Source organism: Triturus cristatus, chromosome 6 (assembly GCF_964204655.1).
Source record: "Triturus cristatus chromosome 6, aTriCri1.1, whole genome shotgun sequence".
Classification (NCBI taxonomy): domain Eukaryota; kingdom Metazoa; phylum Chordata; class Amphibia; order Caudata; family Salamandridae; genus Triturus; species Triturus cristatus.
The window spans coordinates 1738969878-1738985592 of record NC_140589.1 but is presented as its reverse complement, the minus strand read 5'-3'; positions in this window follow the sequence as shown (position 1 = coordinate 1738985592).

The window sequence follows — 15715 nt, the reverse complement described above, 5'->3', positions numbered from 1 at the left end:
TAATCCTCGGACTCAAGTGCACGCACAGGCGGACTTGCGTCGCTGTGCGTGCGGCCCGCGTGATTGATGGGACGCGGCCCGTCCCGCCGGCTCCCGTTTTTACGGCCCAGGTTCGGGGACAGTGGCGGACGAGACAAAGCGGGGACACCCGGAGTGCTGCCTGTGCCACGGAGATAGTGGGAGGGGCGATTGGGACTGCCGGTACCTCCACAACTCACCGAAACTCGGGCCGTGAAGGGCCTAAATCGGAGGAGACTCGGCCACCATTGACAGTCACGAAGTGGCGGCTGAGCTGCGCACGTAGGGACTGGGTGCTGGAGGCTACATACGGGGGGCACAGCAGGAGCACCCTGGAGCTGCGGACTGAGGCAATCACACTGCAGGGAACACCCAGCCGCAGCCTGCATGGCTGAGACGCGGCAGGTGAGGACATGAAACGCGGTGGTGCGGCGACCGCTGGAGTGAAGACTGGATGATCGCGTTGGCCAGAGATAAGTTGAGCATTGGCCGCCCTAGGTGTTGGAGGGTCAGCTTGAAGCCGCTGCTGTGCTCAACGCGGGGGTGTTGGCTGCAGGAAGTCGCATGGTGCACTGTGAGCGGGGGCCTATAGTGAAGCCCGTAGTTGGACATCCTGGGGAAGCTGAGAGAGAGTAGTCTTTGCCACAGCGCTGCTGAATAACAGGCTGCGGAGTGCGGGGAGTGGGCTGGAGTCATAGCGGCGCCCCCCCACCCCCACTCCCCATTGCCCAATACATCTGCTCTTAAACTTGGAGGCGAGGCGAAGGAAGAGCGTCGATGCGCGTGTGACGGAACGGTGGGCCTGCTTAGGGAAGCCGAGCGGAGACATCTGCAGGGGGGAGAACCAGTGACGACGCTACACCCGCAATTGGAGCAGGGCCCCAGGAAAAGAGACCGGTGAGGACTGCACCAGGTGAGACACTTTGCACATCTGCGCGCCCTGGTTGGCACCGCTGGCTATCTTTTGGGACGAGGTGCAGTAACCACAATGGGCAAGTATGACAAGTCCCAATCGAAACTATCATTTGAGCAGAGGTGCCCCAAAACTCAGGTCCCTGCGGAGGGGGCGGTCGGTGGCACCCCTGTCCCGCCGGAAGAAGAACAGGATATCCGGGGCCTGCTGCTTTCCATGGAGAGAGGAGTGCAAAACGGTATTACCTCCTTGGGCGCCAAGATCGACGCACTCTTATACAGGATGGATCGTATGGGGGAGCGAATTGACAAACACGCGGAGAGATTGGATCAGTCGGACCAACGTCTTGCTGAAGTTGAAGAAGCACAGACTTCGTTGGATTCGGACCACAAGAAACTTGGACGTCTTATGCAGGTGTTACAGGATAAAACTGAGGACCTTGAGGCGCGTACGCGTCAGTGCAATCTGCGCATTACAGGCCTGCCTGAGACGACGTCAACTGGCAGAATGGAGTGTTTTGTGGAGTCGCTACTGGTAGAGCTGCTTGGTAAGTGTTGTGTCCTACTTTAATGTCTCTGGTTGTTGTCAATCAATATGGGTATACCTTTAAGGTAAAAGGGGAGCGTGCTTGGAATGTCACTAGGTGAGTGGCATTCGGGTTCTTGGTAGTAGCGGTTAGACTTGGGATCGTGTGGAGGTGTATCCTGGCGCTCACCTGTTCGTGCATATTTACTTTTGTGGAATAAAGAACTTATGAACCACAACATGGCGGTCCTTGCATCACTACAATTGGCGACGCGCTGGTTTTGGCCTTACCCCTTCCTCACTTATGATGTGCCCCAAATATGAGACACTGTCTCCTTTTGTCATGATGAGGGGTAGAACACCTACGAGTAAGTACAATCCTAGTTGGCTAGTACAAAGTGAAGTGCAACATTGGTCTCCTAGCGATGTACAAGAAAGATTGGAAGAAGTACATTCAAGAACAAAAGATTATTATGACAGGATCCATTGTGCTAAGGAGGTGAATATAGAGGTTGGAGATTGGGTACGTGTCAGGAAACCGTTCAAGGTTGTTAAAGGAGAGAGCAAATTTGAGGCACCCAAGCAAGTAATGGAAGTCTTAAGGAATTCTGTTAGATTAGAAGATGGGAGAGTGCGGAATTTGAAAGACATAGATGTGGTTAGTAGTCAGAATCAGGATGGAGGAAATCAGGTGAAGGATCAAAGGGAAGATTTTGAGTGGGTGGAAGATTATTTTGAAAATAGTAATCTACAGTCGCAGTTAGCTACGGAAGGTGTGCGTGATTGTGGGGTGGTTCAGGATGATGTGATGGATGAATCTGTGAATGGGGTTACTAAGGATACCTTTTCTGTTACAGAGGGGGAAGGGTCTGTGGTGCGTCAGTCAGTCACGGTACCTCCTCAGGGGAATGTCATTTCAGATGGTGATTGTATGGGGGAAGGCAAAAGAAAAAGGGTTTTGCCAAGTTGGCTCAAGGAATATATTGTGTAGTACTGTTTGTTTTATGTTTCGTGGGTTGTCTTAAAAGTGTGTTGTGTTTGTGGTTTTTTTATGTGTGGGGGGGCTGTTTAGTGTTTTGCATTTTGGTATTGTTTGTTGTTTTTGTTATTAAGGGGGGGGATGTGTTGTGTCCTACTTTAATGTCTATGGTTGTTGTCAATCAGTATGGGTATACCTTTAAGGTAAAAGGGAAGCGTGCTTGGAATGTCACTAGGTGAGTGGCATTCGGATTCTTGGTAGTAGCGGTTAGACTTGGGATCGTGTGGATGTGTATCCTGGCGCTCCCCTGTTCGTGCATATTTACTTTTGTGGAATAAAGAACTTATGAACCACAACATAGCGGTCCTTGCATCACTACAGTAAGGCCGTGTTTTCAGGAATGTTTGTGGTGGAGAGAGCGCATAGATCCCTGGGACCCAGGTCCCCTCGGGGAGCGCCACCGCGACCAATCATAGCAAAACTACTGAACTACCGCGACAGGGATGCGGCCCTTCGTGTGGCACGTGAGAAGAAGACTCTGGTGTATGAAGGGTCGACCGTCTCGCTCTATCCGGATTTCACTGCCAGAGTACAGGAGGCCAGGTGGCAGTTTGTTCCAGTTAAAAAACAGCTGCGGGAACTGGGACTGGATTACGCGATGTTGTATCTGGCCGAGTTGCGAGTTAACAGGCAAGGGAAATCCCACATCTTCCTGGACCCTAAGACACTGCAGAAGGCGTTGAAAGACTGGAATAAAGAGCAGAAGCGGAGCCCAGAGAGACAGCTGCTGGGGGAGGTAGCGGATGGCTCGTTGGAGGATCAGGACTGAACCTGGAGGACCGGCAAGCATGTGTTGCATTTATTTGGCACCTAGGAGGGTGGAGTGGGTTGGGGTGTTGGGGGGAGTTGATGGGGCGGGGTGCAAACAGTGACTGATGGATGGCCGCTCACTGATAGGCTGTCGGGCTGCATGTGCGGTGATCGGCCACATATCCTATAGACTGTACATGGGGCAGTGAGGTCTGGCATATAGGCCTTATCCCGGCGGGCAACATGTCATGTAGGGTGCCGCGGGGGGGGGGGGGGGTACACGGGCTGGGCTCGCAGTTGGGGATTGCGAGGTATGTAGAGGAGTACACAGGAATGTGGTCATTGCATGGCGGTGGGGCAGACATTCCCTTGCTGCGCTTGGGTGTTGTAATTGGGTACAAGGTGATAAACCGTTATAGACTAAGGACTGAGCGACCTCCGCCCGCGAGTGAATACCACAACTTGGGGGTTGTTTATTTGTTCAGGGCAGGGTGGTGGGAGGTGTGGGTAGTCCCTACAGGGGACACGGCAGGGCCGAGTTGCGGGGGTCTGCTGTGGGAGGGGGGAGGGTGGTGGGTTCCATTTTTCTTGTTATGAGGTCCGACTGTCAGTATACTATGTTGTGCATCCTCCATCATACATGTTGCATATAGCACTCAGAGGTAGACGCTATTCGTTTCAGACAGGATAGCAATGACTAGTAAAACAGCTACACGTGGTGCGCTCGATTCTGTAAGAGTGTTGACCTGGAACATCAGAGGCCTGAATGATCATCGGAAGCTACGTAAAGTGCTACACTACCTTAATAGACACGCTATTGATATAGCCTTCCTACAGACACCGCATCTCCCCAACCATAGCCCCATGCTGCGCTCCAGAGGGTTGATGGGACATACACACGCAGCTGGTTTCATCACCCATGCCAGGGGGGTGATGACTTGGTTCAACCGTAAGTCGGACTACAGGTCGCATTTGCTGGCAGCGGACGACGGAGGCATGTTTGTGCTCTCGCGCTGTCAGGGTAGAGGTCTGGACTTATTGCTGGTTAATGTTTATGGCCCAAACTATGACTGCCCGGAGTTTTATACAGCGTTAGCAAACACAGTGAGGGACTGCGGGGTGCCGCACATGTTGTGGGGAGGAGATTTCAACATGGTCCTGAATCCTGGCCTTGATAGATCTGGAGGCCCGGCTAGAACGCAGGCAGCAGCGGTTAAAGTAATCAGAAGGGAAATGCTCTGTATGGCTCTTGCTGATGTGTGGAGAACCCTTAATCCTACTGTGGGGGGCTTCACGCACTACTCTGCCTATCATAACTTACATACGCGCATTGATTACTGGCTCGCATCAACGTCTCTTATGTCACAGGTCCGTGCGTGCCAGGTGCTGCCGCGCACACTATCGGATCATTCCCCTATACTGCTGACCTTGGCTACACCCAGAAAGACTATTCCTCCGTTTCTATGGCGGTTTCCCCCATACTCACTGCTGGACCCCCTTTTTAAAGAAGAACTGGCGAAGGCGATCACTCTGTTCTTCGAAACCAATATAGGTTCAGTGGATAGCTTTCAAACGATTTGGGAAACATTTAAGGTTTATATTAGAGGGGTGGCAATAGCCAAGCATTCCGGGGTGCTGCGTGATATCCGGCAGAGACTTTCGACATTGGAGCGCAAGCTGGGGGACTTAGAGGCTAGGCAACAGTCAGAGGCGTTGGAAGACACTAGGCTCTGTTAGCGGAATATCATGAGGCAGCAGATGCGGAAGTGCAGCATTTAGGAAAGTACGCTACGGCCAGGGTGTACGGGGAGGGCGATAGGCCCGGCTCAGTACTTGCTAAAATACAAAAAGCCCGGAGGGGTAGAGCCGCTATTACCAAGGTCAGATCAGATGAAGGTATGCTATTAACGGAGGAGGCGGACATAGCTGCACGCTTCCAGTCATATTACGCTACTCTCTATGCTTCCCGACAGACCGATATGGAAGAGAGCATACGAGACTACCTGGATCACATTAAGTTACCTTTTCTCACTAATGCACACAGGGAATTTATGGCCCTCCCCATAGAGAAGGATGAAATTCTGGAGGCGCTGGCGGGCATGAAGGCGCATAGCGCTCCAGGGGCGGATGGCCTCACGGTCGCCTTTTACAGAACCTTTATAGACCTGCTGCTCCCACATATATCGGTACTGTTTGATGATATGTGTGTTAAGGGCCACATGCCACAGTCTATGAGAGAGGCTATTTTGGTTGCTATCCCCAAACCAGGTAAGGCGCTTGAGGAATGCAGTTCTTATCGACCGCTATCGCTGCTAAATGTCAATACCAAACTTTTTGTGAAAGTCTTAGCCACGCGCCTGGCCCTGCTCACTTCGGAGCTGGTTGCTCCGGAACAGGCGGGGTTTGTGCCCAGCATAAACCTCACGTATAATTTGCGGACGGTGTTTGGCACTATGCAGCATGTACATAGGGACACGCGGGCTCTTGCAGTCTTCCTGGATATGGAGAAGGCCTTCGACTCGGTAGAATGGCCATTCATGCGACAGGTTCTGACCAGAATGGGGCTAGGCCCGGTCTTCTTACAAATGGTCGGGGTGCTATATAGGGGACCTACAGCGAGGATACGACTAGGCGACCTGGTTATGGATGCTATTCCAATCTCTAGGGGAATGCGTCAGGTTTGCCCACTGTCGCCCATATTGTACGCCCTTGTGGCGGAGCCTTTGGCGTGTGCCCTCCGGGAATACCACAGCCTTAGAGTGAGCTTTCCAACATACAGGATCGTGGTCTCCACATACGCAGACGATACCCTGCTGTATGTCAGTGTCCCGGAGAATAACTTAGCACCGGTGTTGCGGGAAGTGGTGCATTTCGGGGCGCTCTCTGGCCTGAAGGTAAACTGGACTAAGTCCATCGCTTTTCCGTTGACCCCGACCGCTACCCCATTTGAGATGGAGTATCCGCTTCAGTGGTCGGAAGACTCGGTCAGATACCTTGGGATACAACTGCATATGGATTCTGAAGTAGTACTCTCTGAGAACTATGGTAGGGCCTTTGATAAACTAGAAGACGATGTGGAGACCTGGATCAGGCTACCCCTGTCACTGGTGGGTCGGATATACATTATGAAGATGGTTGTACTTCCCAGATTCTTATTCCTGTTTACTAATATCCCTATCGTGTTGTCGCGCGCCTTTTTTGCTAGGCTTACTAAATCCCTGTTGCGGCTGGCATGGGCGGGTAAGAACGCTCGTGTTAGTTGGCGCGTCTTGACGTTGCCTTATCATTTGGGCGGCTTGGGGGCGCCTGATTTGGAGCTGTACTACAGGATTGCACAGGGTGCTCAGGCGCATAGCTGGATACATGGCGATGAATCGGTCCCATATCTAAAGTTAGAGAGACTGTTCGCTGCACCTCTCCCACTGCCCGCGGTTGTTTTTGAGCCGCCTGATCGCAGAACGGGATTCTTAGACTCACTAAACTCAACTCGGCATGCATGGAATAAAATACTGCAGCAAATGGCGGGGGCATTATTATACTCCCCAGCAATGCCACTTGACTGGGCGGTCTGGTTGACCCCTTGCAGGGACCGCGGGGTGGTGCAATCCCTTCGAGAGCTGGGTATACACTCGATGGGAGACCTGTTTTCGGACGGCGTCGCTAAAACATGGGACGAGGTCGCTGCCACAGCGGAAAACGCCACACAACTGCAGCACTTCCAATTCCATAGGGTGAGGAGGGCATGGCGGCAGCACCTAGGGGACGACATGGCCGAACCCCCTGAGGTTCTGGAATTATCATATCTCATCAAACACAAAAGTCCCCATAAGCTAATGTCTAAACTATACGGCATGGCGATGTCGCAGAGATCACAGAAATATACTAAGGCCAGATTAGCCTGGCACAGGGACCTAGACACTGCAATAGACGATGCCATGTGGGCGTATTGCTGCTCTGGTATACGTCGCATATCTTTACACCGCAAGCATAGGCTGATTCATTTTAAATTTATAAACAGAGTTTATTATACGCCGGAGAGACTGCACCGGTATGGCTTACGGGAGGGGACGACTTGTGAGAGATGCAGCCACCCAATGGCTGACTTTATCCACTTAGCGTGGGACTGCCCAGGTGTCCACAACTTCTGGGAAGCCATCTATCAGCAGATAGGAAGAGTAGTAGAATTAGATCTTACTCCGGACCCTGCAGTGGCCCTGCTAGGACACTCTAGAGTGCTACCCAAGGCAGCACGTAAGCTAGTGGACATGGGTATGCTTATAGCAAAGCGCATGGTGGCACTGTGTTGGATGCGGGGTCCCTTGCCCACAGTGGCGCAGTGGGCACGAGGCTTGCTCTAGTGCTGCATGCAGTCAGAGAGGTTTAGCGAACTGCTCCCTCCGCGTAGCAGACCAAAGAACTTTTGGGGACTATACGCCGACTATCTCGGGAGTGGTGGTGGAGCTACGAAGACTACGGTGGGGACAAACGACGAGGTGACCCCGAGTACAGCCATTACCTGAGCGGTCTGAGGGGCGACCTCCAGGAGCTTGTAGAGCCGTATAGAAGGTGGGGTAGGAGAGTCCCTATACTAACAGGCGATTGATGGTAGTGGGGAGCACACAGAGGCCACTCGCTGACGTACACCTGTCTGATATGAGTAATGGGTATGTAAGTCACTTCCGGGAGGAGACGTAACGGTTAGGTACTGAGTGCGAGGATAAAACTTAGGTGGGTTGCTGACAGGACACCTCAACGGTTATGAGTAGGGGGGCGGGGAGGGTGTGGGTTTCTTTAGGTGTTATGTTTAAAGTAGAAAATATGTGCCCCTTATGGGGAAAAGTCTACAAGAAATGGCATACAGGATGGCAAGCCTTGAAGATATACCGAACTACAACTTTTGAACACAGTGATGCCCAGTCTCCGGGATGTGGGATAAGCTGTGATGTGACGTGTCCATTAGTAACATCGCAGCCGGCCTCAGGGTTGTAGGCGCACAGCTATGTATGTCATCATGTGTTGTCAGCTAAAAAATAAATAAATAAAAATACAAAAAATGCTTTGAGGGGAACAAAGTGGGCCATTTTAGTTAGGAGATCTACAACCACGAGGACGGTGGTCATACCTTCAGCTGAAGACATATCTGTAGCAAAATCCATGCTAATCGAGAGCCAAGGAGTGGAAGTGATCAGCATGGTTGGAAAAAGCCTTGTCGTGCACATGTCGAGCAAGTTTGGATCTAGGTCTGCAGATCGTTTGACAAGCTCTCCCATCAAAACCATAGGTTAGTTTAGTTTTTCTCCCTGGGATGCCCAGCTAGGAGATAAAGTGACATCAATGCAATACTTTCTGTTGTAATTTGGAGGGTGGGCACAAATAACTTTTTCACATGATAGAAATTACCTCTTTTTATGGTATGCATTGGGTCCTGTAACCACTGATGAGGTTCAAATGGCTGGAGAGTCAATTTGAGATCCTTTAGCAATGTGTCTGACTCACTTTCTTTATTTCCGCAGCTGCCAATAATTTGTTCTTGTGGAATAATTAGTAACGTGTAATTGAGTTGAGGTGAAGGATTTTTATCTAAGCAGGATAAAGTGTCTGCCTTTCCCTGGCGATAAGCGATAACAACATCAAATTCACTGAAATATAGAACCCATTTCATCTGCCTGGCGGTGAGCACTCTTGCAGACCTAACGAATGTAAATATTTGTGATCCGAATAGATAGTGATGGTATGACATAACCCTAATAGGTAATACCTCCATACATGAAAGGCTAATTTGATGGCTACCAATTCACCTTCAGCAATTGTATAATTTTGTTCGGCTAGTGACAGTTTCTTTGAGAAGAAAACTATAGGGTGGATTCTATCTGACGTAAAATCCTGTTGTGACAGTACCCCTCCCACAGCAAATTAAGAAGCATCCGCTTCCACAAAGTGCGGTTGAGTGGGATAAGCTTGTTTCAGAATATGGGCAAAAGTAAATTTTATTTGAGCATGGTAAAGGCGTGGTCAGTGTCTTCCGACCAGCTAAAGAAAGCCCCTTTATGCAGTAATTTAGCGATAGGGGTTACAGTGTTTAAAAAATGTGTGATGAAGCACCGGTAAAAGTTGTCAAGCCCAAGCAAGGACTGCAGTTCTCATATAAAGGTTGGCCTAGGCCAATGCAAAATTGCCTCAATTGTCTTGGCATCAACATAGGTTGTCTGAAACACATTTGTCTAGCTTAGCAAATAAACAATGGTCTTTCAAGTGTTGCAGCAGCTTCTTGACATGTACAACATGTTCTTCTTCAGACTGAGAATAGATTAAAATGTCCTTGATGTACACGATGATGAAAAGATCCCAAATAAATGTTGCAGAACCTCATTTTTGAAGAACTGCCACCAGAGTACTGCATAATCAAAATGGCATTCAACAGTAGTGAAACAGGCCATATTTTGTGTGGAAGGCGGTTTTCCACTCATCCCCTTCACGAACCCTAATCAAGTGAATACCCCGGACACCCCAGAGGTCAGGTTTGGTATAAATGGGGAAACGTTTCGCCTGGCCTAAAAGTACAGGGATGAGTGGTAGTGGATACTTGTTTTTTTATGGTTGCTTTGTTCAAGACACTGTAGTCAATACAGGCCCGCATTTACCTTTTTTTGGGACTGAAGAAAACCTGTGAGAAGACTGTGGAAGGTCAATGGCAAATAAACCCACTAGACAGCAAATCACCCAGGTATTCTTTCAAATGTTTTGTTTCTGGCTCTGGTAGAGCGTAAATTCGGCTGCTTGATAATTCCGCACTCAGAACCAGGACAATTCTACAGTCAAAATTACGGCGAGGAGGTAAGCTAGTAGCTTTGACTTTAGCGAAGACATTCTGGAATTTGGTGTACGGTATAGGTAAACAGATAACCTCCAAGGTTGAAGTTGCAGCACAAAGTGACCAATTCCGAGGCTTCTTGATAGCAATGCAATAAACAGAATTGAGAGGTTAGGGTTATTGTGTGTGAACTCCAATCAATAAGAGGATTGTGCTGAAGCCAAGGGACTCCCAGACTAGCTCTTAAAATGGGCATGTCAATAATATCAAATTGGATAGATTCCGAATGTCTGTTATCACAGACCATCACTATCTCACTAGAACGGTAAGTGGTGAACCCTGAAGAGAGTTCAGCCCCATCAACTGCCCTGGCAGGTTCAGGGCATTCTTTGGACAGGAAAGGAACACCTAGAGCCTTAGCAACAGTTATGTCCGAGAAATTACCAGTGGCCCCAGAGTCCAACAAGATAGGCATGCTTTTCCATAACTGGGTAGAAATGACCAAGGTCATGGCAAAGTGTTTTGGAATGGGAGTCACAGAATTTGCTAAACATTGGGAGATCGCACAGGAGGGGGCACCTCAAGGGTCCTCCTCCACCTTTGAGCCTTTCCATTTTCCAACTGAGAGTCATAGTTGTTATTGACACTAGCGAGGGGTACGGTTTTCCTAGGAGTCTTGGGTTTTGCAGGGCATTCTCTGGAGAAATGCAATACAGGTTTTCGTATTTGTTTTCTTTTTGCTCATTGGTGAGGGGTCCTTGAATTCTCCCCACCCAATTCGCACTTACTCACTCTCTTCAGGGCTGTTTCTTTCCTGGCTTTCTTTTTTCTCAGTTTGGCAGACAAGATTCTCCTTTTCTTTTCTCACCTTTTTTGTTGCCCAATCTGTGATCTAGTTTGACTATAAGATTGATGAAGATAGAACATTTCTCAGACAGATCCACAATCTGACAAAGGATGTCCTTTAGCTCATCTCGTAACCCATGATAAAAGAGAGAAGGCCTCTTCTCTTCAGGCCAATATGTTTCCACCACTAATCTGTTAAAATGAGCTGCGTAAGACATGAAATCGTTGGAGTCTTATTACAGGGCATCTTTCTTTGCAGGTGAGATCTGGGATGGAATAGCTGATCCTGTGTTGTGTCATCTCAGTCACTGATATATCAACCTTCTAATCTGTGAAATTCCTCTTGTGCTTTGTTGTAATCCCTGGCTTCCACTAGCCTTCCCTTATCTTTCTCTTTCTTAATAGTGGTAGTGTTGCATTGTATTGAGTTGTGAAATTGTATTTTGCGAAACTCTTGTGGTGCTATTTTCAGCTTATGTGACATACAAGGTGCCTAGTGACACTAAGTCAATTTGGGTTCTAATGCATTGCACGCGTGCAGCAATTTGCATCATCGACGAGGGACTCTTGGTGAGTTAGGTGCTGCACAACATTGCCGATGTCTGGGCAACACAGCACTGCTTTTTTGCACAGTTATTAGTAAATATGGACCTAGATTGGCAGATTGCATTGTTTGCACTTTTCTTGTGCGGGACACACCCATCTTGGTATGTCTGATTGTAGGTCACACAAGACGTATGCAGGGTCTGGACAGTGATAGACAATAGATGTGCAGTATACACCAGTTTATTTGTAAAGTCGTTGAATGGAAGTGGGGGAAACAGTTCTATAGCATAACGGCTATGCCTTAATTTGTAAAGCATATAATGATACTAATTAATAATGCTCGATATTTTTTCTATAACACTTCATAACACATTTCTAAAGTTTCTTGGCGCTATAAATTTCAGGTGTTCCTATTACCCAGGTTAGTGATAGTTAATAACATGGAAAGGTTGGAAGGCTAAACTGACCATGCTAGTGTACAATGATATGTGAACTGACATCAATGGTGTGCACCGGTGTGTGCTTTTAAGAGTACAATTGAAGTCTACAAAGATGCGCGAAGTTAATTGTATAGTGAGAGTACAAGGTATGACTGCAGTAACGAGCCACATGATACAGATATTTCCTGACGTCAACAAAACAAGCAACAATGTCCTATTCTCAGGTTGGGAAACAGTTTTTTCATAGAAACACAAGCATAAAAGACCATCAGTATTGTTAATTAGAAGAATAAGTTAAATGCAATTTTTCCTGTAGTATATGTCCCCTTGATGGAAGAAAGAATCCTGCACTCGTCATGAGCTGATGGAACCGCCCTGCATCAGACACATGGTGTCGACCCTTCAGCAGAGGCGATAAAAAAACGTGAGGCCTCTGCCATGGCATGCTTTATATAGACTGGCATCCAATAAACTTCAAAATATATAGCCGTCCTCTGACTTGCATCTGGCTGTATTTCAATTTTTTTTAATAAGGGATCGTGTTGCGGTCCGTGCACATGTTGAATACTCTTCAGCGCAAGTAAGTATGCCAGCTGGAAGCCAAAATACGTGTTAAGCTGCTGCTTATCGCGCGCGAGTCAGTCTTTGATGGGACTCTTTAGCCGTGAGGAGGCCATATTTGTTGACACAAGAGGCGTCCTCGTGCCCGCTAACTAGTCTCTCCCTCAGCAGCTGTCTAGTACTGTAGTACCTTAGCACTGATCTTGGTGAACATGTTATATATATATAAAACAAAACTACATATTATATATATATATGTATATATTATATGTAGTTTTGTTTTTGTTTATCTGCTCGTTTGATTAGCACCCACTCCTCAGCACTCACGCCTCACTCACATTGATTACACCTAGGGGCTGTTCCTTCCGCCTCTTACGTGCTCCAACTATTTTGGACCTGTTCGGCTCCGTATAACAAGTTAGGAGCTAGGAAGGGGAGCAGGGCAAGTATAACTGGAGGAAATGGAGGGGGAGGCAGACGTTATCCAAGGCCTGCATTAAAGTGTTGGCCCGAAGACTGACGCTTATAGGGTGGAACAGGGGTTCTTTGTGGCTCTGATCAGAGTTGAATGGTGGAAGGGATTTCAAGGCTGTGGAGCTCTGAGTGTGCAAGTATCTTCCTCCATAATGCTTGCAGCTCATTGGATGGAAGGACCACAAGACCATGGATGCTGACAGGGCCGGCTTTAGCGCTGGTGGCGCCCTGTGCGACATGGTTTTTTGGCGCCCCCCATGGACTCCCGCACTACCATCCTTTAACAGTGCCCCCTCAAATCTCCATAACCACTCTCTCCAAGATGTATTTAGTTATATAGCTCCACCTAAACCAGTGTAGGATGTTAGAGCATTTTACGTCACACACACATTAAACAGAGACAATTAATCATGCGTAAATCAGTGTATAGGAAATGTTACATAAGCCAGAAGACTGCAAGGGGGGTCACATGTCCTCCATACTGGTAGACAGTATAGTTTAAGAGTGCCTGGTCTGGAGAAGCACAGACTCAGAATTTAAAACATAACCCCATGGTTGGATGTTACATTTAATAACAAGGATTTTTTTTACTGAAATGAACCCTTTTTGAAACATTAGAATAATGAAAGACGGAGGAAAAAATCATAATGCTATAATCTATATCTTGCAGTTTGCATGCAGCTCTTTTATGACAGTTATTAACTCACTGTTCCATCTTACAATTCTAACCAAAGCATTGACCTATTTAAACTATATGCACTTTGGGATCTGCATGGTACACATTCTTTCCAGCAGGCATATTAACCACCTGTGCTACCATAAAATGAGTTAAAACTTTCACTAGACTAAACTCCTTCTCTCTCCGGGAAGAACATTAATCACTGAAGTTACCTTGACATTTTTATTGTTGTATGAAAATTGTGGAGGCCAGCAATGCAGCAGCAGGTGCTTTTTACTTCCAAACACAGCGGCCCCTCGAAGAGCCAGCACCCGGTGTGGTGGCACCGGTCACACCGCCCTAGAGCCAGTCATCGATGCTGATCTAAAGCATCGTAGCCTCTAGGTAGCAGGAACCCCTATGGTTCCAGGTCACAAAGTACTATGAGGGTCAAGCAAGTGACTCTGAAGTCTCATCGTTCATTGGTCAGGAGACAATGCTGAAATTAGGTGGAGATAGACTGCTGACTTTATTATACAGTTGGTTATACTCACTCTTTATACTCTTTAGTTCCTTAAAAACACATCCATGTATTTACAAACATGTAAGATTTCGTTGTTTTTTTGCATTCACAAATAAAAGCAATATGCCTGACTTTATTATTCTAACACAGGTAAACAGGCATACACAAACGCACAGAGTCTGTGTGCCGTGTCCAAGTGTAACCTGCTTCACGTCACTGTGAGCATGGAGACCAGAGCATGAGCATTTCCTCCAAAGTGTGGCACGATGTTCTCCCAGAGAGCACTATTCTTCCAAAATTAAATACGGCTGAAGTCTCAGCAGAGAAGCAAGAGCTAGCGAAACCAACCTCTACAATGGCTAATTTCCATAGCTTTCCTCCCTCTTACATCTGCAAATTCCTTCCTTAAGCTAATAACCGGCTAAGGGCCAGATTTAAGTGGCCAAATACCGAGCGGTAAGTTTGCGTTACCGACCGGTATTTGGCTGAGTGCAATGTAGGTGAGTTGAAACCTACTTGCAAAATAAGGAATCGCAAAATAGCGATTCCTTATTTTGCTCTTGCATCTAAGGAATCGGAAATACCGATTCCTTAAATGCAATGTACGTAGCACTAAAAATAGTGCACTTCAGCCTTAAGGAATCGCTAATTACCACCAACTTCAAGTTGGTGGCAAGTAGCGATTTCCTTTAAAAAAGCACTTTTATGCTTTTTTAAATGTGTCATGTGGGACACATCCATGCCCTTAGGGCATGTATGTGCGCCACATGTGCACATTTCAGGGGTGCAACAGGGTATCCTTTGGACACCCTGGCACCCTTGAAATAGCTCCCGCTATTTGCAATTCGGTAATACCGAATCGCTAATAGTGAATCTCTTCCCATTCATTCCTATGGGCCTCCTAGCCCATAGGAATGAATGGCTAGGTATCCCTTATTAACGAATCTCAATTACCGATTTGTTATTAAGGAATGTTAAGGAATCACTAATATTTTAGCGATTCCTACCTACATTCCATTTAGCGAGTCCTTAATAGCGATTTGGTAAAAATCGCTATTAAGGACTCGCTAAATGGAAGTTACCTACATCTGGCCCTAAGTGTGTTGCCTTCATAATATGTCTAAAAGAGATATATAGAGTAGTCATGGCATCTAAGGGTTTAGAGTTGACCGTGATATTTATTTTTCTGAAATCGAAAGTTGTTATCATGAGCAAGGGACATTGGTAGCTGCATTTCCAAAGCAAACAAGTCGCACTCATAGATTGTTGATAAGCATCTCTCAGACACCTATAGTAGTCTGTATCCAAAACTTCCTGTTAACGACCCTAAAGAGCTCCCATTCAATCAAAGGAGATGAGGTGGTATTATCACTTTCTTTAAAAAGATGTCAATATGCTCGAACATGGAGTGACGAAAGAGTTTACTAAAGTAGTGAGCGACAGACACCATGTCTGTATAGGATGCAGGGTCCTACCGCAGGACAGTGCCGTTATCTCAGAGTTATGGTTGGAAAGTATCTTGGTACAGTATGATATCGTGGTAATGTGGTAATGTGGGAGTGCAGGTGCAGTGTGCATAAAACTCTGTCTAGAAATGAATCGACATCATGC